The sequence below is a fragment of the Setaria italica genome, chromosome IV (assembly GCF_000263155.2).
Source record: "Setaria italica strain Yugu1 chromosome IV, Setaria_italica_v2.0, whole genome shotgun sequence".
In the NCBI taxonomy this organism is placed as follows: domain Eukaryota; kingdom Viridiplantae; phylum Streptophyta; class Magnoliopsida; order Poales; family Poaceae; genus Setaria; species Setaria italica.
In genome coordinates, this window is record NC_028453.1 from 21,480,770 (window position 1) to 21,505,186 (window position 24,417).

The window sequence follows — 24,417 nt, forward strand, 5'->3', positions numbered from 1 at the left end:
TCTGCTCCTCCCCTGCTGCTGCTCCTGCGGTATGCGTTCGTGTTTCCAGGGCCAGGCCATGGCATTGCAATTCCCGTCGTTTCATCGACGAAGGGGGTCCCTACTAAATTTCACCTGTCACGTTAGATCTTTGGAGATCTAATAGTAATTAGGAGTGTTAAATATAGTCTAATTACAAAATTAAAGATGGAGTCTAATTCGCGAGACGAATCTATTAAGTCTAATTAGTCCATGATTTGATAATGTGGTGCTACAGCAACCATTTGCTAATGATGGATTAATTAGCCTTAATAGATTTATATCGCAAATTAGACTCCGTGCAATTAGTTTTGTAATTAGTTTATGATTAGTTCTCCTAATTAGCATTCAAACATCCGATGTGACACTGCTAAACTTTAGCACCTCGTATCCAAATACCCTATCTTGTTCGAGATATTTTGTACGATACGCGCCTGGTTCAAAATACTTCCCTACTAACTCAGGGATGTGCTTTCCGTACTAACTCAGGAATGTGCTCGGAACGATTGAAGCGCTGCCGATCCATTTTTGAACCAACACATCTGAATATTAAATGGATCCTTTTGTTTAATTATTACTAAGAAATTCGGGGTTCCTTTTGAAATAGATTATGCTAAATTTGAACTAATTTAGAGGGTGTTTGGAGAGGGGGTGCTAAACTTTAGCACCCTACTTTTAGCACACTTTTAGCACTTGAACTTCCAAACAGGAGTGCTAAAAGGTGAGTGCTAAAGTTTAGCACACTTATTTTCTTTAGCACACCCAAGGGGTGCTAAAAGGTGCTAATGGATGCTAAAAGTGGTCCCCAAGCCCACTTTTTCCCTAGTTGCCCCCTCTCTCCCCTCTCCACTTTTCCCCAAGCCAGTCATAAATGAGGGCAATGTAGTCATTTCTCACTCAAGGTGCTAAACTTTAGCACTGTATCCAAACAACCCCAAGTCCCTGAAATAGAGTGCTAAAGTTTAGCACAAGGTTCCAAACAGGGCCTTACTCCACCTGACCGTTAAAGGCAGTCGTTTTTATAGTGAAGGATTTTCAAACATAACTTGGATACAGATATACGCATAATACTATTAGTATCTTATATTCATATAGTTACGGGTTCAGAAGTTTGACCTGATGTATGGCCAGAACCAAAAGGATAAATTTTTGGTTCATTAGTTGGATTAAAGACTTGATGCGCATAGCACTAGCAATGTAGATCTGAAAATGATTGAATAAAGCCTTAATCCAAAACTCAGTTGCCTGATCAAGATGGTGGCATACTTTAACATGCACCAATCCGTGCAAGCAATAGTTTTTAATAACCTTGTTTAGCATACCATGCACACACGATAAAAAAAATGTTGCCATAAACAATTAGCCAAACTTGTTATCGTGGTACTCGATCAAACATTATCTATTAAGAACGATGCAAACGCTAGTGATGCACATAAGCATGCGCATGAAAAAAGATAGAGAAGTATGCTTCACGTATCATATATATGGGGACGTACCCAGTGATAACTGTAACATGCTGGCCATCTGCCTTCAATTTTTGTGGGGGGAAAGTTGTAAGCAACTGCCAATACTTCATGAAAGAATTTGCTAGATAGTTGTTATTGTGCTTTCTTTCTGTGCTATGCGAAATGTTGGTTGATAGCGATGTAGTTGTGGTGACTTAATTGATATTAATATATGCCAGTCTAGTCTCTCGGATTTGCTCGGAAGGATTGGGTGAGTATACGTGTATTTATATGAGTGTCTATGTTTGTACCGCGTTTTGCAAAAAATTAAATTATGTGACCCCATCACATATTAAGATTTCTAATAATTTATTTCCATTAATGCAACAAAGATTTAACTCAAACATGAAGTTTTACATGTCTTGCTGACTCTAATGGCAAGATCACCACATGTGAACCATATATACTAACTATGCTCGAAACTATTTGATGATTTGGTCATTTGAAGTTTCTAATTAGAGTAATTTTGACTATTGCATTTTGTATGGAAATAACAATAGTCAAAATCTATAGAAAACTATACCACTATGGAAATATTTTTATAACAAATGTTATTAGTTTTATGATTTTGCTTGTGTGACCAGTTGCAATAAATTTGGTGCATTGATCAAAGTTAAAAGGTTTACGGTTTCCATTGCCACTTACTTTTATTTCTTACGGAAACCCATGAACTAGCAACCCCTTAGTCTAAAATGTGGTTGCCACATAGTTGAATTATGAAAACAGAGATTTTGCAAGGCTTTTCTTTGAGTTACGTAATATGAAGACTTTACAAGGCATCATTGAGCACAATTGCAATTCGGACCATTTTGAGAATTTTACCTTGAGATTTGAGCTTAGTACAATGCTGGCACTGAGTTTAACATAAGAATGCACCCCTTTGTGTTGCCTACAAAAAATATATGATGCCTTGGATACGCACTCAGTTTGTATGTAACATCTACAATTGCTTGTATATGAAGAAAGTCAAAATCTACAAAACACTATAAACCATGGAAATGAGAAATTTTAGTACACAATTTTATATGATGAATGCCGATATTAATGTTAATTATGTAATATGATGATTTCACAAGACATTATTGACCATAACAGTCATTCGTTCAACTCAGTTTCAGAATTTTTCCACACGGATGTTATAGTGCTATATTGGCATTGAGTTTACCATTAACGCTAGGACGTCGCTCTGTTAGTCCTCTTTGAGTCTTTTGTTTATTGCTGCGGCCAACGAGAGTACGACACAAAACACTGTAAAAATACGGCACAAGGATTACTACGTATGGCAGTGGCGTCAGCAGGCTGTCATCGGGTGGAAGCCGCCCGGTTGGTCGACGGAGGCTAATCCGAGCCCGTGCGACGATAAAATCATGGGAAGCAACGGAGGCAGTGATGGTGTCGCCGTACAGGGGAGCGGCCAGGCGCAGACGCCATCATGGCGTGGGCAACGGCGCCCTCGTAATCGCAATCCCAGCTCGGCTTCGGGCAGAAGCGGGCGCGCCCGTGGACGGGACCCGCGCCCAGGGCGTACACTCCACCTCGTCGGCGTGCCCCTGTCGGTCCGGCGTGGAAGCCATCATCGCCGTCAAATGCCATCAGAGCAAGTTTAATAACGCAGCTAGCAAGCGGGCTGCAAGGTTTCTCTCAGCCTTTTCCTAGCCCACTCGTACAATGGTTAGCTCTTCACCATTAATACATGGTCCACAAGTCATTCTCACAAAGTTTCTTGGTTCCTGTGCCCAAGTCGGCTGTAAGCTTATAGCTCGCTTCTCCTCTCTCACCTCTTCTCTCTCCTCCACGTCAGCATTCAGCCAACTTACAGCCCCTTATTATACTTGCTCTCATGCGGCTGGCGCGACCGAGCGCCGAGCGAGCGGGCTCCGTGTTCCGGCTCGGCTCTGCCTACGGCCCCGCCGGCCCGCCCCGACCCGAGCGAGCACACGGACCGAGCGCGACTGCGATTGGTGCGAGGGCGAGCACGCATCGGTGGGGGCCAGCCGGCCGAGCAGCAGCAGCATGCTAGCAGCATTGCTAGCGCCACACCAGGCGCACTCATGTAGTATTATACTGCTGCGTCGTGCCGACTTTTGGCGCGGGGCCCGCGCCATAATCCGAACTTGAGGTGACCATCGAATGTACTGCACTGAGATTGCAGGCGTACTGTCCCAGTAATCTGACCTATCATGTCTCCAGATAAGCCACATCCAGTTTGTCGAAAAAGTGAATTGACCATTGGTATATCTTGGAGATTTAACATGGTTTCAGAATTCAGAATGTGACAAACCTTGTGGTGCTTCTGCCTGTGTGCCCGTGGTGAATTAGAGAACTCCATATAAACCAATTGAAGATTTACTATTGTGCTAATTGGATTGAATTCACATGTATGGGAACCTGATTGGATTAGAATTAGAGTCGATGGACGGCCAATTGGTGGTTTGTTGAAGGTTTTGCAGTATCCAAATGCAGTTACGAGGGGTTTAGCAGCATACATTTGACATTCTAGTCTACTTTCACTCTTTCAATGAATATATGTTAGTGCAAGAGCAGGGGCGGATCCAGCGATGTGGCGGGCAGGGCTGAAGCCCCCTACCGCTGTTCGGACAATGGAGTCCCTCCTTAGCCCCCATGAACTTTTAGGAAGAACGAAGAATAAGAGAAGGGAGGGAAGGAAGAGGAAGAATTGGGATCCCCTCCTAAACTCACGAGCTGAATCCGCCACTGTGCATGAGGTAACCGCTCTCCTACATAATGGCAAAGAGTGAAATGTCACTTACACAGACTAGAGGAATATTTTCTTAACCGACGAATGTAATCATCTGACTGGATAAGATAACTTGTTTGACTAGTAAGTAGAGGGTTTTAACACCCTACTATTAGGCTTGGTGCGTTGAGGTACACATTTACTCGTAAAAATTCTAGGGTAATACAACAATGATAGATTTCCACCACAATGGCTACAACATCTAAAGTCAAATTACTTGTTTTTAGGATTTTTACCGGCCAAACTTTATAGAAATGATGATGAAATTGTAGTCAAAGTTTCATAGAAGTTGTTAGTTAAAGTTTAACTTTACAGGGCGTGTCAATGTCTTAAATGACACATATTTTGAATCGGGAGGAGTACTCAAATATCACAGACTCAATTGGTCCCATTACAAAATGAAACAAAGTGACCGTCCAGAAAACATGTACCTACCACTACGACAATTAAGTAGATCGCTAGCAGCGATATGTATAAGATTTTTAGGTAATGGAAGATTATATTCCAGCTTCAAGAATATATCAGACCACAAAGATTATAGAGACCACAAAGATTACAGAGTGGCATATGCTTCAAAATAATATGTAGCCAGAACATCAGATGATCTGATGTACCTAAGAGAAATAACAAAATAAGAAAAATACAACTCAAAAACTCTAACAAGCTATTTCAGTAATCGCCATATACATCTTGTTTTGTAAAGGTCTCTTTCAAATGAACCGACTTCTTCTCAAGATGAAATCGACACCAAAGCATGAGCCAATCCAACGACGAAGAAGAGAAGCAACTCCATCTACTGTTTGACGCTCTGACCACAAACTCAAGACCGCTGCAAAACCATCCATACTTCAGTAGGGATAAGCAAGATACCAGTAACTGTTGTTAAATCCGAGTTGGGCAACCACAAGTACGCCACCACTCAAAATCTCCGAAACGATGCCTCCACAGAGAAAACAACGATAGTTGCCGCCGCCGCTGCCCACTAGGATAAAATTTTTACCTGGAGATTTAGTGATGGGTGAGCTAGAGGCAAATTGACGGCATCCTTAGGAGGGAAAATGACGCCCAAAGACGTTATCACCATCGAAGCCGGCTAAGGTTTTCACCATCACACTCTAGCCCGTCACAACGTAGCTCTAGTGTAGGATAAGAAGGCACATCGCTACCCTTTTAATGTCTGAACCCTTTTAATTAAACCAACAATTCCATGTCGAGAAACTTTTGGCCCTGGCCGAACGACCACAAGACGACGCTGCTAGACGCAAAGCCCGCTGGAAACATGGGTAAATGGCACGACCTCCGTAGGCGATGATGGGCGCGCTTTTTGCCCCCGATCCGGGCCGATCCTCCCTGGTGAGGCAGGAGGGCTGTCTGCCTGTGGGGGTTCGCGCCACCAGCCCCGAGGCGTATCATGAGCCCCGGCGCACGGCAGCCATGATGACGAGCTCTCTCCTCTGGCGCAGCGTAGCATACCGTGTCCCCGTCTCCATCGCAGATCTTCTTCCTCTCTCTCCCCGAAGAGACAAACGCTCATTAGAAAAGGGAGGGCGAGCTTGGAGGGGGGCGAAAGATGATGAATCTTGGATTCTTCTTGCGCTTTTCCCTTCTGTTTGACGCAATCATGCGCGAGCTGCCCGCGTGTCGGCCTCCTGTCCTGGCCAGGGCATGCCTGCATGCGTCTGAGGTGGCTGCGGGAGACGGCAAGAGTACTTCCGTGCCCATGTCCTCTACTTGCTTTGTTTAACTCGATCCACAGCGCTAACATTTATGCAAGGACAGGCAGAACGGAGTTATAGCCAAACCGAGTGAACCAGGCTGACAAACTATCGCTGGCCAAACTGAACGAAACATTTTTTTTTAACTTAAATACTTAGCGAAACTATTAGCTCTATATTCTGAGACCATTTGATTTTGTGGCCGGCAACATGACACAAATATCGGCGATGGACTTAGATCTGTTTGGATTCATCTAATTAATCCATTAAGTAGCTAGCTGGTATTAGAATATGTTTAGCTAGCTATTTTTGTTTAAATCCATCCTAGCTAAAATTAATTACTCCCTCCGTTCTCTTTTGATAAGTATATTTCATCTTGACACAATGACGAAGAAAAATAACTCCACTTATCATCTAATAGCAAGTACTCCCGGTGAAGACCATATAAATATACTATTCATTTCTTGAGCTACTGCAAATAATATACGTCAACTGTATATGTAATTGCCTTTATTTCCACCTTCAACACAGTTACCCTCATTTTTCGAATTTTATGGGATCTGGGAAAACATTAAAACGATGTTTCAACTAATTTTCTCAGTTTTCAAGTTTTTTTTAGTGTGTTCGGTTTTCCTATTATGTGGTTTTTGGTTTATTTTTTATTTGACCAAAGAACCGATTAAAATCATGCATGCAAACCATGTGCGTCAGCATAGGCCCAAGGCCTACCATCATGTTTCTTCATGATCTATTGGCAACCAGAAGTCCTGGTCGAGTGGCGTATGCGTCAAACCCCATGACCCATCTTTCTTTCATATTACCTCTATCGGTTGTTCTACTCTCTCCGAACTCTCTTCTCCCTTGATCTAGTGCAGATTGACACAAATCAGCAGCAGCATAGCTGAAATCACGATGCAGTTGTAGCTGCACATCGCAGGGGATCGATAGACAATTGCAGGATGTCGTGAGAGTTTGATGGCCGGTGCATAGGGCTGCATGGCAAACAGGAGGGCAAGCATGACTTGTTGCACGCAGGGCTCAGGGCAAGAACAGCACCGGTGAGTGAGCCCTTCAACAATGAAGATTCCATTGCTTTTTCTGGTTCCAGCGAAGAGGGCGGCGAGGTGGCTGGTCTCGTTGGCCGTGCTGGTGTCCACGACGTCTACGATGCACTGCGGCCATCTCCTTTTAGTGACCTCTTGCTATGACGCGGCGTCCTCGTCTTAGGACCTCTTCATGTTGTTGAGCAGCACATCCATCTCTCTTCTTGTCTTATCCAGTTTGCTCCTCCATCTTATCGTTAGACAAAGAGCCCACTTTTCCCATCACTAGTAGAGAATTAGCTTTCGATGCGCCCCTTTTTATCCCGATTTAAAGTTGGTAGGGGGTGCGCCACGGTAGGCAAAAATGGAGGGGGGTTAGTCCCGGTTGGTAATTGCAACCGGGACCCTTTAGTCCCGGTTGCAACGGCTAGCTGGGGCGCGTCGGTGGCAGTACCATTTTATCCCGGTTGGAGCCTCCAACCGGGATAAAAGGGTGTTCCTTTTGTCCCGGTTCGAACCTCCAACCGGGACTAAACTTTCAACCGGGACAAAAGGTGTTCTCTTTTGTCTCGGTTGGAGTTTTTAACCGAGATAAAAACTCATCCCCCATTATATCCCAAGACAGAGGACTTTCTTCCTCCTCCAGCCCGAGCCAGTCCAGCACATTGACAAAGAGCTGAGCTTCACCTACTCTCCGGTGGTGCCGAAGCAAGGGAGGTGCTGCCCGAAGTTTTTTCCCTCATTTTCGTGGAAATTTGACTCAGCCAACACAAGTGTTGTGAAGGTTTGCTACTTCATCTTCGTGTTATGCTTTGGAGATGGAAATATTATTTGCTAGAATGTGATGAAGTAGAAAATAGAGAGGTATTTTGAGGTAGAATGTGAGGGAGATTGATGTGTCATATATAGTATGCATTCTTGCAGTGGTTTAAGAATGATGCTACCTTGTCTAGACGGTTTATCTTATCAAATTTAATATGATTTTTCAAATCCATACTTGTTGAACTTGCATACCGTGTTCATCTCTCCGAGGATGTTCTCCGCCGAGCAGCAACGTATGTCAAGAAGGAGGTTCGATTCTACGAGAAAGAGTGGATACGGACATCGTGACCGTGTCCCCTTTTCCATAGAATTGAACCTCTTTCATGACGAAGTGCGGTGCCGCCTAGTTGAGGACATGCTCGCGAGATGATCACGGTCTTCAAGTTCAACAACTTATGCAATGTTAAGGTAATAATTTTTGTACATAGATGGCTTCTGCTACTGGAGGAAGTGGTGATGGTGGGGGCGATCGTGGTTCCTATTTCGGCAAGGGGAAAATCATAGTTGGCCCTCAGCATAAGCCGAAGAAAAAGAGCGTGCTGGAAAAAGCAATGCTTCATTATTTGCAGCAACATCATGAAGAAGCTGTTGCCGCGGGTCAGGAACCTCCCTTTGGTGGTCGTTATGCTCCACCCTCAGTCCCGGGTGTTTCACGTCCACTTAGTACTACCGTTTCAGGCAGCACAAATAATCCTAAGGATGAGGCTGGGTCAGCGGAACCTTCGTCTTCACTGTCCAAGGATGCTTAAAGTCCTCCTAGATAATAACCAGTGGATGGCTTGTTGTATTGTATCATGTTGTTTGGATCTTTAATTTAAATATGTGTATTTGGATCATAATTTTGTTGTATTGTACCATGTTGTTTGGATCTTTAATCAATTTTCACGCGTAATCCATTGTCAAGTGTAATTCATTTTCATGCGTAATAAGATGTAGATGGACCGGCAATGGATGTATAATGCAGACATGCGGAGCAAGGTGTTTATTGATGGCTTGCATTATTTTCTCGAAGTGGCCAAAGCGAACAAGCCAGAGAATGGGTTCGTATGTTGTCCATGCTTCCAATGCAATAACAAGAAGGAGTATTCAAAGGATTCCTGGGGGACTATTCACAGCCACTTGTTTAAATACGGTTTCATGCCTAACTATTTGGTTTGGACCAAGCACGGTGAACTAGGGGTCGTAATGGAAGATGGCGAGGAGGAGGAGGAAGATGACACTATTCCGGACTGGGTTGCAGGCCAAGCTTTTGCAGGTACTACAATGGGCGAGGCTGATGAAGATGAGTTTGCAGAAACTGGCCCTACTGATGACCTTGGTCAGGTGATACGAGATGCATACAGAGATTGCGAAACTGAGAAGGAAGCAGCAAAGTTGCAGCGCATGATAGATGATCACCAAAAATTGTTGTACCCAGGTTGCCAGCAGGGCCATAGAAAACTAGGTACGACACTAGAATTTGTGCAATGGAAGGCAAAAAATGGTGTGTCCGATAAGGCATTTCAGGGGATGTTGAACATTGTCAAGAAGATTCTCCCCGAGAATAATAAATTACCGTCCACAACATATGAAGCTAAACAGATTATTTGCCCTCTCGGATTGGATGTTTAGAAGATACATGCATGCCCTAATGACTGTATCCTTTATCGTGGTGATGAATACGAGAAATTGGATGCTTGTCCCGTCTGCGAAGCCCTGCGGTATAAGATCAGGCGAGATGATCCTGGTGATGTCGAGGGGCAGTCTCCCAAGAAGAGAGTTCCCGCGAAGGTGATGTGGTATTTCCCTATAATACCACGCTTGAAGCGCTTGTTCAGGAACAAGGAGAATGCTAAGTTGATGCGATGGCACAAAGAAGACCGTAAGGAAGATGAGATGCTGAGACACCCCGCAGATGGGGCACAGTGGAGATCAATTGATAGAACATTCCCGGACTTTGAAAGTGAAGCAAGGAACATAAGGTTTGGTTTAGGTACTGATGGATTCAATCCATTCGGTGAGTTGAGTAGTGGCTATAGTACTTGGCCTGTGACCCTTTGTATGTTCAACCTTCCTCCTTGGCTGTGCATGAAGCGGAAGTTCATTATGATGCCGGCGCTTATCCAAGGCCCAAAGCAACCCGGCAACGACATTGACGTGTATCTAAGACCGTTGGTTGATGACCTTTTACAGCTCTGGAAGGAAGAAGGTGTACGTGTATGGGATGAGGATAGACAAGAGATCTTTAATCTACGAGCATTGTTGTTCGTAACCATCAATGATTGGCCTGCATTGAGTAACCTTTCAGGATAGACAAATAAGGGATATCGGGCATGCACCCACTGTTTAGACGACACAGACAGCATGTACTTGAAGCATTGTAAGAAGGTCGTCTATATGGGTCATCGTTGATTTCTCCCTGCTCACCACCAGCTGAGAAAGAGCGGGATGCATTTCAAAGGGGCGCCAAACCATCGTAAAAAACCTGCACACCGTAATGGAAAGCGTGTCTTCGAGATGATGAAGGATGTAAATGTAGTCTTTGGAAAGGGTCTTGGTAGCCAACCTGTTCCGAACGACGATAACGGACATGCACCCATGTGGAAGAAAAAGTCAATATTTTGGGAGCTACCTTATTGGAAAATCGTAGAGGTTCGCAACGCAATAGACGTGATGCACCTGACAAAGAATCTTTGCGTGAACGTGCTAGGCTTCATGGGTGTTTATGGGACCTCAAAAGATACATTGGAAGCACGACAGGACCTGAAAGCCATGGGGCAACGAGATGACCTACATCCGGAAAAGAGAGATAATGGACAGCACTACTTACCTCCTGCCAGTTACACTCTCAGCAAGGAAGAGAAGGATAGCATGTTTGAATGCTTGAATAGTATGAATGTCCCATCTGGGTACTCCTCGAATATAAAGGGAATAATAAATATGAAACAAAAGAAGTTTACAAATCTCAAGGCTCATGACTGCTACATGTTGATGACCCAGTTGCTTCCGGTTGCACTGAGGGGTGTTCTACTAGAAAATGTCCGATTGCCGCTCGTAAAGCTATGCGCGTTTCTCAATGCAATTTCACAGAAGGCAATCGATCCATCCAAGCTACCAAAGCTACAGAACGATGTGGTGCAATGTCTTGTCAGTTTTGAGTTGTTATTTCCACCATCCTTCTTCAATATTATGACGCACTTACTGGTTCACCTAGTAAAAGAGATTGGTATTCTCGGACCTGTATACCTGCACAATATGTGGCCTTTCGAGAGGTTCATGGCAGTCCTAAAAAACTATGTTCTTAATCGTGCCCGTCCAGAAGGAAGCATCGCCAAGGGATATGGAACAGAGGAGGTGATCGAGTTTTGTGTTGATTTTATTGATTCAATTGACTCGATTGGGGTTCCAACTTCACACCATGAGGGGAGGCTCCGAGGAATGGGCACCCTTGGAAGGAAATCAAGTTTGAGCAATGATACTGATTTGTTCGACAAGGCACACTACACTATTCTACAATAGTCATCTTTTGTGTCTCCGTATATCGAGCAGCACAGGCAGATGGTAGCTTCCAAAAACCCGACCAAATCCGATGCTTGGCTTACCCGTCATCACATGGAAACTTTTCCCTCCTGGTTGCGCCAACAACTTATGGGTAACTCTGAGATTCACCCACAGCTTGCCTGGTTAGCCAGGGGACCTGCTAGCACAATCGTCAAATTCCAAGGCTATGAGATAAATGGTTATACATTTTACACGAGAGCCCAGGACCAGAAAAGTACGAACCAGAATAGTGGTGTCCGCATAGATGCCATGGACAGAAATAATAGCAAGGGGTCGTTATATGGTTTATACAGGAGATATGAGAACTCGAATACGGACCGCTGTACATCCCTCTATTTCTTTGCAATTGGGTGAAGCTAACTGCCGTAACCAAAGATCAGTACGGAGTGACAATAGTAGATCTGAGCAAGATTGGATACAGTGATGACCCATTCGTACTTGCCAATGATGTGCATCAGGTGTTCTATGTGAAGGACATGTGTAGCAAACCCAAGAGGAATCCAGAAGAGACATGGGAGCCAAATTGCCACATCGTTCTTCCAGGTAAAAGAAAAATCGTGGGAGTCGAGAATAAAATAGACCAATCAGATGATTATGATCAGTTTGATGGCATGCCTCCATTCGCTGTTGAAGTTGATCCAAGCATCCTGCTATCCAAAGAAGAGGCTCCGTACTTACGCCGCGATCATGATCATGGAACTTTTGTGAAGAAGAAATTTTACAACGTTGTATTGTAATGTGCTAAATTTACATGACCTTTGTGTATTAGTTGATACAATTTTTAATTTACCCTATGTATGATTTCATGTGTTCTTAAATTTGTTAGGTGAAGATTTTTTAGATAAACATGAACAATGTTAACCACATACATACATGGATTTTTCTGCGCATTGAAATTATTTAATTGAATAATTTCTTGATCACAGCGATGCAGTAAAATAAATATTTTAGAGTCTAAATGAACTGGTATAGAATTAATGACTAAATCATACTTATTGTTAATTTACTCGCTAATTAAATATATTTTTGCATGTACAAAATATGTGAAGGTTTTTGTTTTTCATCCTGAAATGCAGTGAAAAGATAAATAAAATCCATTTCCAAAAAACAGGCGGGAGAAGAAAACTAGGAAAAAGACCTTTTGTCTCGGGTGCCAACAACAACCGGGACAAAAGATCCCCCTTTTATCCCGGCTCCAAACTGCAACCGGGATAAAAGGGTACTTTTCGTCTCCCACCTAGACGTACCCTTTTATCCCGGTTGCCAACTGCAACCGGGATAAAAGGCCCCCCCATTTATCCCGGTTGGTGGTGGCACCCGGGATAAAAGGGTAGGCTCCCAGCCCCACCTGGCGGATGCACCCTTTTGTCCCGGGTCCCGTTACCAACCGGGATAAAGGGGGGGGCTGTTTTATCTCGGTTGGTGATGGGACCCGGGACAAAAGGCCCTTTAGTCCCGGGTGCCATTACGAACCGGGATAAAAGGGGGGGGGGGTTAAAAGGCACTGTAGCCCCTTCTACCCCCACGCCAGTTATACTTAGCAAAATTTTTGCCAAGTCCTGCGCGCGCTCTGCTCCATCACCGCCCGTCCGCCTCCCTCGCTGGCCACCGCCATCGTCGTCCCCCATTGCCCCGGCTGTCGTCGTCCCGCCGCCGACCGCGCCCAGACATCCTCCTCCTCCATTGCCCCGGCCGGCCCGCCTCGATCCTCCTCCGTCGCGCTCGGCCCCTACCTCGTCGCCGCCGGCCACCAGCTCCATCGCGGGCCTCGTCGTCGCCTCCATCCTCGTCGCCGCCTCGTCGCCCCTCGTCGCCCCTCGTCGCTGCCTTGTCGCCATCCCACCTCCGCCGTCCTGCCGTCCCGCGCGCCTTCGCTCCATCGTCGCCTCGGCCGCCGTCGACCGCACGCGAGAGGTCCGCCGCGCCGGCCGACACTAGCGCCAGGAGTAGCACCTTGCTGACGCAAGCCCACCGGCTTGCATCACCAAGGGCCTTTTTTTTAAGTTAGAAAATAAATAGGTAGTAATTAGGTAGAAATTCAATAGATTTTTGTATATGTGTTAGAAAATCAAATTAGTGTAAATTAGTAGTAATTAGTAGTAATTAGGTTCGTCGCTCCGCCTAGGTTAGAAATGAATCGTGTTTCGTCGTGGTTCCGTCCCTGCCTCCGCCGTCCCGCCGCCCTGACCGCCGCCGTCACAACCTAAGCACCGTCCGTGGTTCCGTCCCCGCCTCCGCCCCGGCCTCCACAAATTCATGTTATTGCTAGAAAATCGTAAAAATTCATGTTATTGCTAGAAAATCGTAAAAAATCATGTTATTGCTAGAAATTCGTACAAATTCATGTTATTGCTAGAAATTCGTAAAAATTCATGTTATTTCTAGAAACTCGTACAAAATTCATGTTATTGCTAGAAATTCGTAAAAATTATTGCTAGAAATTCGTAAAAATTCATGTTATTGCTAGAAATTCGTACAAATTCATGTTATTGCTAGAGATTCGTCACAAAGTACTACTAATTTGTAGAAATTTGTATAAATATTCCGGACTTTGTAGGATTCATGTTATTTTATGATTTCATTATATACCCTTATGTACATATAAGTAAGGCGATTTCTATGACTGTCATGTATGATTCCATGTATGTTTCAATCAATAGTTGAAATGGCACACGATGAGACCGCAAGGTATATCATGGAGCAGATAATCGCTGGTGATAGTACTGGCGACAACCTTCCACTATCGTACACGGATGAAGAGGGCACTCAGGCGGACATGTTCCTCAACATGTCCGCCGATGGGAATGAAGAGCAACAGCCCCAGCAACACCTTGCCGTGGCAGAAGGTTCCGACGAGGTATATATAACGATTCTTGTATTGTTTCACGCCACCGTTACTACTACGTACTAATTAACGAATCTTGAACTGTTAGCCCTCCGGATCGATGCAAGGGTAGAAGACCCGAGGTCGTACAAAGGTGATGGAAGGGAGGCTTGTCATCACGGAAGTGACAGAAGAGGGCAGGTCGGTTGCTCCCGAGAAAGTAGCAAAGAAGTACGGGAGTTAGATCAGGGCAATCGTCCGGGACAACGTGCCTATCAGCATCAGAGAATGGAAGGGCAGAAGCTGTAATATGTACGCCCTCCCGGAGACAGAAAAGAATATGATGTGGGAAGACGTCAAGAGACATTTCACATTCCCCGAAGGATATATTGAGAAGCATGCGAAAGCGTGGACGCTTAAGAAGATGGCTACACAATTCCAGACATTCAAGAAAATGCTGGATACCCACTACATTAAGAAGGGCCGAACTCCAGACTTCAACGCGTGGCCAAAGTTGAGGGACCACTGGGATGCATTCGTTGAATATAAGAGGAGTGAAGATGGTGTGAAAAAGATCATGATCAACACAACAAATGCTAGTCAGAAGGGCTACCATCATCATCTGGGGCGAGGTGGGTATGGCTCAACAATTCCCAAGTGGAGGAAGATGGAACAAGATCTGATCGAACGGGGAATCGTACCTGCAACTATTGAATGGCCCAAACGATCAAAAAATTGGTACTACGCTCATGGAGGCTCCCTGAGCCAAGAGGATGGGATGTTGATTTTCAATGACACAATACGTGAGAAGGCCGAACATCTTGTGAAGAACATTGAAGATTCTAAGGCTGGGCGGTTGAAGGTGGACCGAGAAAATGATGAGCTCACATTGGCCCTCGGTAATCCGGAGCACCCAGGACGTTGCCGAGGGTTCGGGGCCGTTCCGTGGAAGTTTCCTTTCCGAGGTGACAGCACCTCGTACAGAAGCCGGAAGCGAAGAAAGGAACAGATCGAGGAGAGCTGGTGGCAGATGCTAGAATCTAAAGTGCAAGCACAAAAACAAAGAATGGTGGAGGAAATCAATCGTCGAGTGGCCCATGCAGTTGCGGAGTTGGCCCAATCTGGAGCATTGCCGAATCCTAACACCGCCAGCCCTTCTCAACGCCTCTTGAGCAGTTGTGCTTGTACAGGGATCCCCGATGCGCAGACGCCCAGGTTACTCATGGAGGAGCAACGGTTCCCCGTGGATGCCATCACGCAACGGACCTCATGTCAGCTGCATGCACCGGTCGGCAACCTCACTATTAAGGTATACTTATACATAATATTTATGCAATATTGTCAATTGATCCACGCCTCGAGATCGGAGTTCAACTTGTTTACTTCTGCTATATGTACTGGTAGCGTATGGGAGTACGTTAGCAACCCTGGCGGGGCAGAGTAGTCATGGCATGGAGATTCCACCTGGCTACGCCAGCGTCCGCGTAGAGCAAATAGTTGATAGCCAATATGAAGGTCTAGAGCTCGACCTCCCGGGAGGCGACGGGGAAAAGACATTGGCAGATGCGCTTCATGGGATCATTCTATGGCGAAAACGCTACATCATTATTCTGGGCACGGAGCCATCTCCTCAGAGCTCAAGACCGCTCCCCATAGATCCCTAGCAGCGACCATCTCCTCATACCTCGAGACCGTCATCTCCTGCTCCAGGACCGTCCCTTCCATCTATATCAAGGTCTCCATCTCCACCACATCCTGGTGGTGGGAGCAACGACGATAATAACAACACCCCTTCCCGATCACCGTCGCCGGCACCAAGAGCGGCCCCCATGAAGGAACCTGCACCACCACTAAAGAAGTCACGAGCACCGCCTCCCAAGCAAAGACAGAGAAAGAAGAAAATAAAGGAGCCTGAAGTGACTCATAAGGAACGCTGGGAGGCAATGTCTCATGCGGAACAGTGGGTAGAAATCCAATGAGAGGCCAGTGAGTGGTTCAAGAAACAAGCCGAAGAAAAAAAAAGCAAGGGAGATGGAGCCATCTCCAATAAATCAAAGAGATTTAAACTTTTTTATCAGGATGGAAGAAGGAGCCAAGAAAAGGAAACCACTCTTATCAAACTATGAATGGGCTTTAGTAAAGGCTGATGAAAAGGATAAAAGGAAAGGAAAGTCATCTTCCAGCGGTGCTGTCCCCGACCTCAGCCATTTATCAAAAAAAGATGCTCAACAGGTAAAAGCAATGCCCTTGGATCAACAAGCAGATGTATTGAAGTTCATGAAAGAAATAGGTCTGGGACTTGATGAATGCTTAGGGCAAGTTGAGACGCCAACGGCACCGCCCCCTGAGCCGAGATGGCCTTATGAGCTAGGCAAACCTCTAGTAAAGCCTTCATTGGTACGGAAGCTATCAACAAAGATGTACGCATTCCATCAATGGTACATGATGGCATCCGCCGACTCGAGGGAGATGCTCGGCCTGAAGGTAAAACCGATAGATTTTCACGACGAAGGCGAGAAAGTGTTGTGGCTAGACTTCAAGGATATGTACGAAGCGTACCATCATGATGCCCTAGACGTCTCTCTGATCAGCGCTTGGGTTCTGTAAGTGTCCGTTTATCTCTACATGTAAATTTTGGCGTGCGTCACCGTACTAACTTTGTCTTCCATTTCATGTAGGATGCTAATTCAGACATGCCGCCGAGAGGCGTACCTACATATAGGCTTCATGGATCCATCTGTAGTTAACCAACAACAGATACAATTAGTACCGGAAAAAACCTTGGTGGAAGTATACAATTTCCTAAACAAACAAACATTCAAGGATTTCATACTTGTTCCATACAACTTCAAGTAAGTGTGTGTATACCGTTTACTTTCGATGTCATTTTCCTTATCTCTACATGTTAGTTAGCTCTAATATGCATGAACATTTTACGCACGCAGCTTCCACTGGATCCTTATTATAATTGAGCCTGAAAGAAGCGATGTCACTATCTTCAATTCGTTGAGGAAAGATCCGGTGGAGTACCAAGAAGTGCAAGACATGCTAGGCTTGTAATAATTCTGGACCTTTATCTCTATGCAAAAGTTTGTTTTCTAAATTTTATCCCTGTTACACTATATCATTCATTATTCTAATCCGCAGCGCATGGAAACAATTCATAAGGACACACAAAGGTCCATTCAAAGAAAAACTTACATGGAACACAGACTTCGCAGTACGTATGAAGTCTGCACATTTATTATATTGTATAACAAGAATATTTCATAACTTATTTTTTTCCGCACTGAAGTGCTAAGACAGGAACCCGGGAATAATCTATGTGGCTACTACATCTGTGAGCACATGCACAGTTTTATGGGACCCAAGGGACTGAAGATGACGCCGCACAACTTTAAAGTACGTAAAATAAAACTATTACTAGTTAATTATTTTCTAGCTCCTTATATGTATTTGTTCGTGTAACATTCACAAATTTCCAAATTATAGATGTTAAATATTCAACAAGGACTCTTGAAGGAAGAAAGAGTAGCGGCAATATGTGAAGGTCTCATTGGATTCCTAATGGACGAGGTGGTAGATCCAAAAGGAGAATTTTATTATGATGGACGACAATTAGACACTCCGATCAGCAACACCTCGACGGGAAGGTTGTAGATAGATACTTTGATTTATTTGTATATATAATACGCGCTAATTATGATCGATTTGTACTAGTTGAATTGTGCATATGAATTCTATATAAGAATTGTGTATATATATAGTAATTGTATAATTACAAATCCCATTCGTTTAAATACTAGTTGATTTCGTTCTAAAAAAATCTCAACTACTAAATGTTAACAAAAGGGCCGCGGTACTACGTACGTGATGCATGCATGAAAAATTCAGGCGCCAGGCAGTGCCATGCAGGGTGCCATTTAGTCCCGGTTGGAATCCAGCCGGGACTAAAGGGTAACCCTTTACTCCCGGTTGGGAAACCCAACCGGGACTAAAGGGCCTGTCCCACGCCTGGCGTGGCAGGCCCTTTAGTCCCGGTTGGTGACACCAACCGGGACTAAAGGGGGACCTTTACTCCCGGTTAAAAGACCCGGGACTAAAGACCCCCCCTTTTGTCCCGGTTGGTTTATCCCGGATGGATTTTTGGGAGATATGCACCCTACCAACCGGGACTAAAGGCCAATACTCTACTAGTGCATGACATAAATTGAAGTTGGACACACATGTTGATGAGGACATCCCTTCCTCTTATACAGCCATGCCTATTTCATAGTAAGGACCAATAACCCGAGCTTGTGCACGATAACTCAACTATCAGGTAAAGTCGTTTCTGAAGAGTATCTTAGCTTTTCTAAGTGGATTTTGATGAATTAATAACACAAACTTAAGTGTCTAATGAACTTTCAAGTGCATGAGCAGGCTTAAAAGGTTGAAGACCCTCAAAAAGGAAATGAATGAACATGGGGCATACCTTGAAAGATAAATTTATTTTTGATTTGAATTTGAGTTTAGAAATACCGCACTGTTAAGAGGCATGTGTAATTTTTTGATCTTTACTTTGAAAAAAGGTGCTCAAGATGACCTAACCAACCTATGAGAGACACCTTTGCACGTGCACATCATATGGGTATACTTAGAATGGTGCTGATCTGAGAGCTCCGGAGTATTCCATAGAAAGTTCCAGAATAATCTGGAGGTTCTGGAGTTTTCGGAACTTGCCATCCTAGAAAACTTCGAAACTTGCCGTCCCAACGGCTAGTTTTTGGTGAAGGGTATAAATACCTCGTCACCCCCTCCCTCATTTACTCTCTTGACCTAACTTTGTGCTGAGCTTCAGAAACACATTGAAAGCCCCTCTTTACTCCCCCCCTTTGTATTCGTTCAGAGATTTCGTGGGGATTTAAGGAGGGATTCAAGGTAGAGCAAGGGAGAGTGTTAGTGAACTGATTTCCGATCTCTTGAGCACCTTTAAGGGAGAGCAAGGGAGAGTGTTAGTGAGCTGATTTCCCATCTCTTGAGCACCTTGTTCTCCTTCAAGTCGGTGATTTCGTGTTTGTTACTCTTGGAGCTTTAAGCTCCTAGCTGGCTAGGCATTGCCCGTGGAGCATCCAAGATTGTGGCTACCTACAGGAGGTTTGTATTACCCCGACGATTGAGTAAGTGACTCTAACTCGATCTTTGTGGTCGCTAGAATGAGGAAAGTGGCTTAGGTGAGAAAAGCCCACCCTTTGTGGGTTCCTCAATAGAGATGTAGGCTTCAAGTGTGGAGCTAAACTCCGATAAACAAATCCTTGCATCTCTTGTGCTTGTTGTTCTTCATTTCATTCATAGTCAAGCATAGAACATATTTCTAGGGTTTGTGCTCAATCTACTTTTGTAGAAGGTTGCTAGCTATTTTATCTTGTCTCTAAGGCTCAGCATACCCTGTTGCATAACCTATATTCGGCGATTTACTTTTGGTCAAGCGTTTCATAGGGTTGTAGTTCACTCATGTAAATCTCCGGAGAATCCGTAGATTTCTCTGGAAATTATGCCAGTTGCGAAATTTCCGGTACAATCTCCGAAAACTTCTGAAGTTTCTGATAAACTTGTTCAAAGTTGTGTAAAACTTTCAGGTTCAACTATTCACCCCCCTAGTCGACATCCTAGATCGTTTCAATTAGTATCGGAGCTTTGGTCTTCGGATGAAAGCTTAAGCGCTTGGAGTATCAAGATGTCGACTCCAGGAAATCAAGAGGTGCCAATCGAAGGAGCTGTAACCAATCCAAATGCGATCCAACAGCCCGTGTTGCCACAAGGAGCACAAACAAGTGCTCAAGGAGGAGCTGCCGGTGGAGCAAGCACAAGCATAGGGAGAGGACAAACTAGAAAATGAAGACTCCTTCGACGATGATTCTAATTATGACAATGCAAGATCAACCCACTTTGAGCGTCACTCTTCACTAAGGGAGTTTCACCAAATCCCTTTCAGTTATGCTCATTGTTAACGGCTCTTAAGTACCAAATCTATGCCGTTAACTCCTGCATAAACACATAAAAGATGAGCATCAACAGTAGTCGTAGGGTTTATTACTAACCATTTCCACAAGTGTTGGTGAATATTTGTATGTAGGTGACTTATCCTTAGAAAGGAGGAGGAAACACACCAAAGAAGTAAAGAAACACAACTCCAGCCAATCAAGAAAGAGCACATGGATCCATGGACCCACATCAGGTAGTAAACCACCTTAATTTAGCGTGGGCACCCTAGACCGACTTGAGGGCCTACCAGGAAGCATCCCAGATGAAGGGCGGCACGAGAGGCGATGCCCATGGTTCGACCGAACTGGCCTTAGCACCCCTCGAGCTCAGCTTCCACGTGTCGACTCCTGGTGGCTTCCTAAAGGCAGTTATGACCGTTTCATCGGGAGTTACCGCCTCAAAGCCTCGGATCTTGCTAAGTAGCACAAGGAGAAGAATTGGATGAGAATATTCACTTAAGATTCCCTTGAGATGCTTGGAGGAACTCCACTCTCCCAAGGCACCTCCCTTCTATAAATAGAAGGGAAGAGGGCTCATTTCAGGACACACCAACCAAGAGAGAATCAGAGCTCCGTTGCAAAGGTGAAGCGCTGCCTAGCTAGTGCTTAGAGTAGGGAGAGAGTGAGGGGTAGTTTGGGGAAGCACTGGGTCTATCGACCCTCTTCCCTAAGCTTGTACCTCTACCGATGCTAGCTCCCTTCAAGTAAAGTAAGTTCGTATTCGTGATTCCTTTCTTTTAGTAGTGATTATATTTGAGCGAGATCAGTTCTCTTACTTGCAGGTTTGTTGCTCTGTATTTATACAGAGTGTCGTAGTTTGCTACAGGATATCGGACGTAGTTAGACTGCGGTAGTAATTAGTAGCATAGATGTGGTGTCTGGGCTAAGGGTTATTCTTCGTTTTCCTTATATATCCCACGGGTTGCTAGATGTAGGCCGTAGGTGGTGACAGCCCTATTGATCTTTTGTAATCTCCACGTTTGAATATAGCATAGAGCTAGGTTCGTAGAACTGTTGGTCAGAGTCTTCTGATAGCTCAGGGGTAAGCCGGATCCCGAAGCAAGTTCTATCTAAGAGATCGATCTCTAACGCACCTATAGTGCTATCCTTAGGAATCCTCTATACCCTCGCCACCTACCTTGATGTGTCCTTGGACCGACTAGTACAGAGTTAGTGCACACGTTCCCTTGGATTCGATACCCTTGGAATACTCTGAGGTGAAAACTACAATGGTATCGGTGCACTTGGGAATTTATTCGCTATTGCTAAAATACCCAACAAGCTTTTTGGCACCGTTGCCAGGGAACAGTTGCTGTATCTATCTTTGTGACTAGTCGTCCTTTTATCTTTCTAGTTTTCTTTCCTTCTACCTTTAACTTCGCTACCCATGGAGAAGCCATCCTTTCAAAGCCTTTCTACCGCAAAGGGCGAGTTCTTAGAGCCACCACCCTCTTCACAACCAATCCTTACATCCGGTTGTGAACTCTGCCCTGACATAATCGCTAAGGTTTGGAACCTTTCCTTCTCTAGGTTAGATTGCAAGAGCCAATACCACCATCTGCGTGAGTTCGAGCACCTATTGTCATACATACATATATGGGCCCACCAGAAGGTTTGGACAGTCCTAAATATGGGGCTGGACACCGAGACGCATCTAACATCAAGACCATGGTGCAGGACAGCGTAGTCTACATGGAAAGATAGGAACTAGTCGAGGATTAGGAAACTACTCATTGTAATAAGAGTAGAACTTCTCTAGTCATATCCGACTAGTATTCTTGTAACCAACCGACATGTAACCCTGCCCTTTGATATATAAGGTGAGGCAGGGATCCACTCCAAAGCAATTCAATCCAACCAACACACAGGAAATAGGGTATTATGCAATCTAATGGTCTGAACCTATCTAAATCGTGTGTCTGCATTTACCTTCGAGTCCTAATCTCGATGAGCCCCATTAACCAAAATACTACCTTGGGCACCCTCCTTGGTAGGTTGCCAGGTTTAAACACTAACAGCTGGCACGCCAGGTAGGGGACCTCGCCGAGAATCCACTGGTGAACTCGATGGCACAAGTCATCATCAAGCCAATTGTCGCATTCAAAACTGGTGTGATGTTTGTCTTCAGCTCCTAGGTTTGCATCGCAGACGGTGCTGGAAATTTCCACCGCCACATTGCATGGACCCCGGAGAAGAAGCATGAAATGATGAAGCTCCGGCACCAAGCTCTGGAGGATCTCGTTGAGAATTTTGGTGAATTTTTAATTTCTGACTTAGTTAGAGGCTGGGGGGACGAGTCCGAGTTCAACTCGACTTCTTCCGCCAGTCGTATTGACTTTCATGAGCTGGCACATAATCCATCTGTGGTGGAACCGCCCTAATTAACTTAGCTAAAGCACAATTAAGTCGCCTGACACGTGATCATATGCTTTAATAAAGTTAACTCGGCAGTCCGTCGGATTTCATCCGATAAACCACTACACAGGACCGAGAAAGCAGAGCTCACATGAAGGTGAGTGGTTCCAGAGAATATAATAGATCATTCCAATTAAACAAGTATATTAAATTATTACAACACCAGGTTCAAAATTTAAACAAAGTTTGCAGAGTTCTTAAGTAGCGGAAATAAACAAACGGAAGCTAGCACCAAGGTTGGACGTCACGATGAGGCCGATCATGACATAAATGATCCCTGTCCTCGCCATCTGAGGACGGATCCCACTCAACCGTCCACCTAGGAGGAAGCTGGGGAGGCCAAGTGCCACAAGCAACAAACTCAGGGGCTTCAACATCACTTGAAAGATGTGCCACAAGCAAGGCTGAGCAACTCGATCGGAGATGATTGTCTTCGGAACACCATGTAAGGAGACAATACGGTCCAGGTATAACTTTGTATATTTCTTGGCTGTGTAGGTGGTGTGAACAAGAAGAAAGTGTGTAGATTTGGTGAGACGATCCACTATAACCCAAATAGAATCATGGCGCCGGAAGTAACGGGTAATCCCACAATGAAATCCATGCTGATATCTTCCCATTTCCAAGACGGAATAGGTAGTGGTTGAAGGGTACCAGCTACCTTTAAGTGACTTGCCTTGACACGTTGACATGTGTCGCATTCCGATACATAGCGCGCGATTTCCGGCTTCATTCCACTCCACCAAAATGTTTGACGGAGGTCATGATACATATTATTGCTTCCAGGATGAATCGAGAACTTGGAGAGATGCTTCATCTAGGATTTGCTTCTTAAGATCGGGGTTAGATGGGACAACAAGTCGGTTCTCATAGTACACTCTCCCCTTCTCATCTTATCGGAAATGCTTATACCCTTCATCCTTTTGTGCCACTTTCTCTTGAATTAGCTTTATTTCTTCATCTTCTAATTGTGCTAGCCCAATTTGGTCTTCTAAGGTAGATTCAATGGAAACATGACCTAAGGTGCCATGACAAATAATTTCCAATTTAAGTTTTCCCATCTCATGACATAGAGTTTCCTCGAAACTAGTTGCCGACAAACAATTGCAATGGACCTTGCGGCTGAGAGCATCTGCTACTACGTTGGCTTTGCCGGGGTGGTAATGCACTTCCAAATCATAATCCTTGATCAGCTCTAACCATCTTCTTTGGCGCATATTAAGGTCTGCTTGAGTGAAGATGTACTTGAGGCTCTTGTGATCAGTGTAGATATTGTAGTGAGTGCCTATCAGATAGTGTCTCCTTATTTTTAAAGCGTGGATCACTGCGGCCAACTCAAGATCATGTGTAGGGTAGTTCAGTTCATGAGGCCGTAACGCACGTGAGGCATAGGCAATGACTCGGTTGTCCTGCATAGGAACACATCCAAGTCTAATGCCAGAGGTGTCACAATACATGTCGAACGGCTTAGTAGTGTCAGGTTGAGCTAAGACTGAGGTAGAGGTCAGGAGTCTTCTCAGGGTGTGGAAGGCTTCTTCACATTTATCACTCCATATGAATTTGGCTCCTTTCTTTAACAACTCCATCATAGGCTTAGCGATTTTATAGAAATCCAGGATGAATCACCGATAACAGCCTGCTAGACCAAGAAAATGATCTGATGGACAGAACTGGGTGGCTTCCAGTCCATGACTTCTTGTACTTTGCTAGGGTCAATTGCTATGCCATCCCGAGAGATCGTGTGTCCCAAGAAT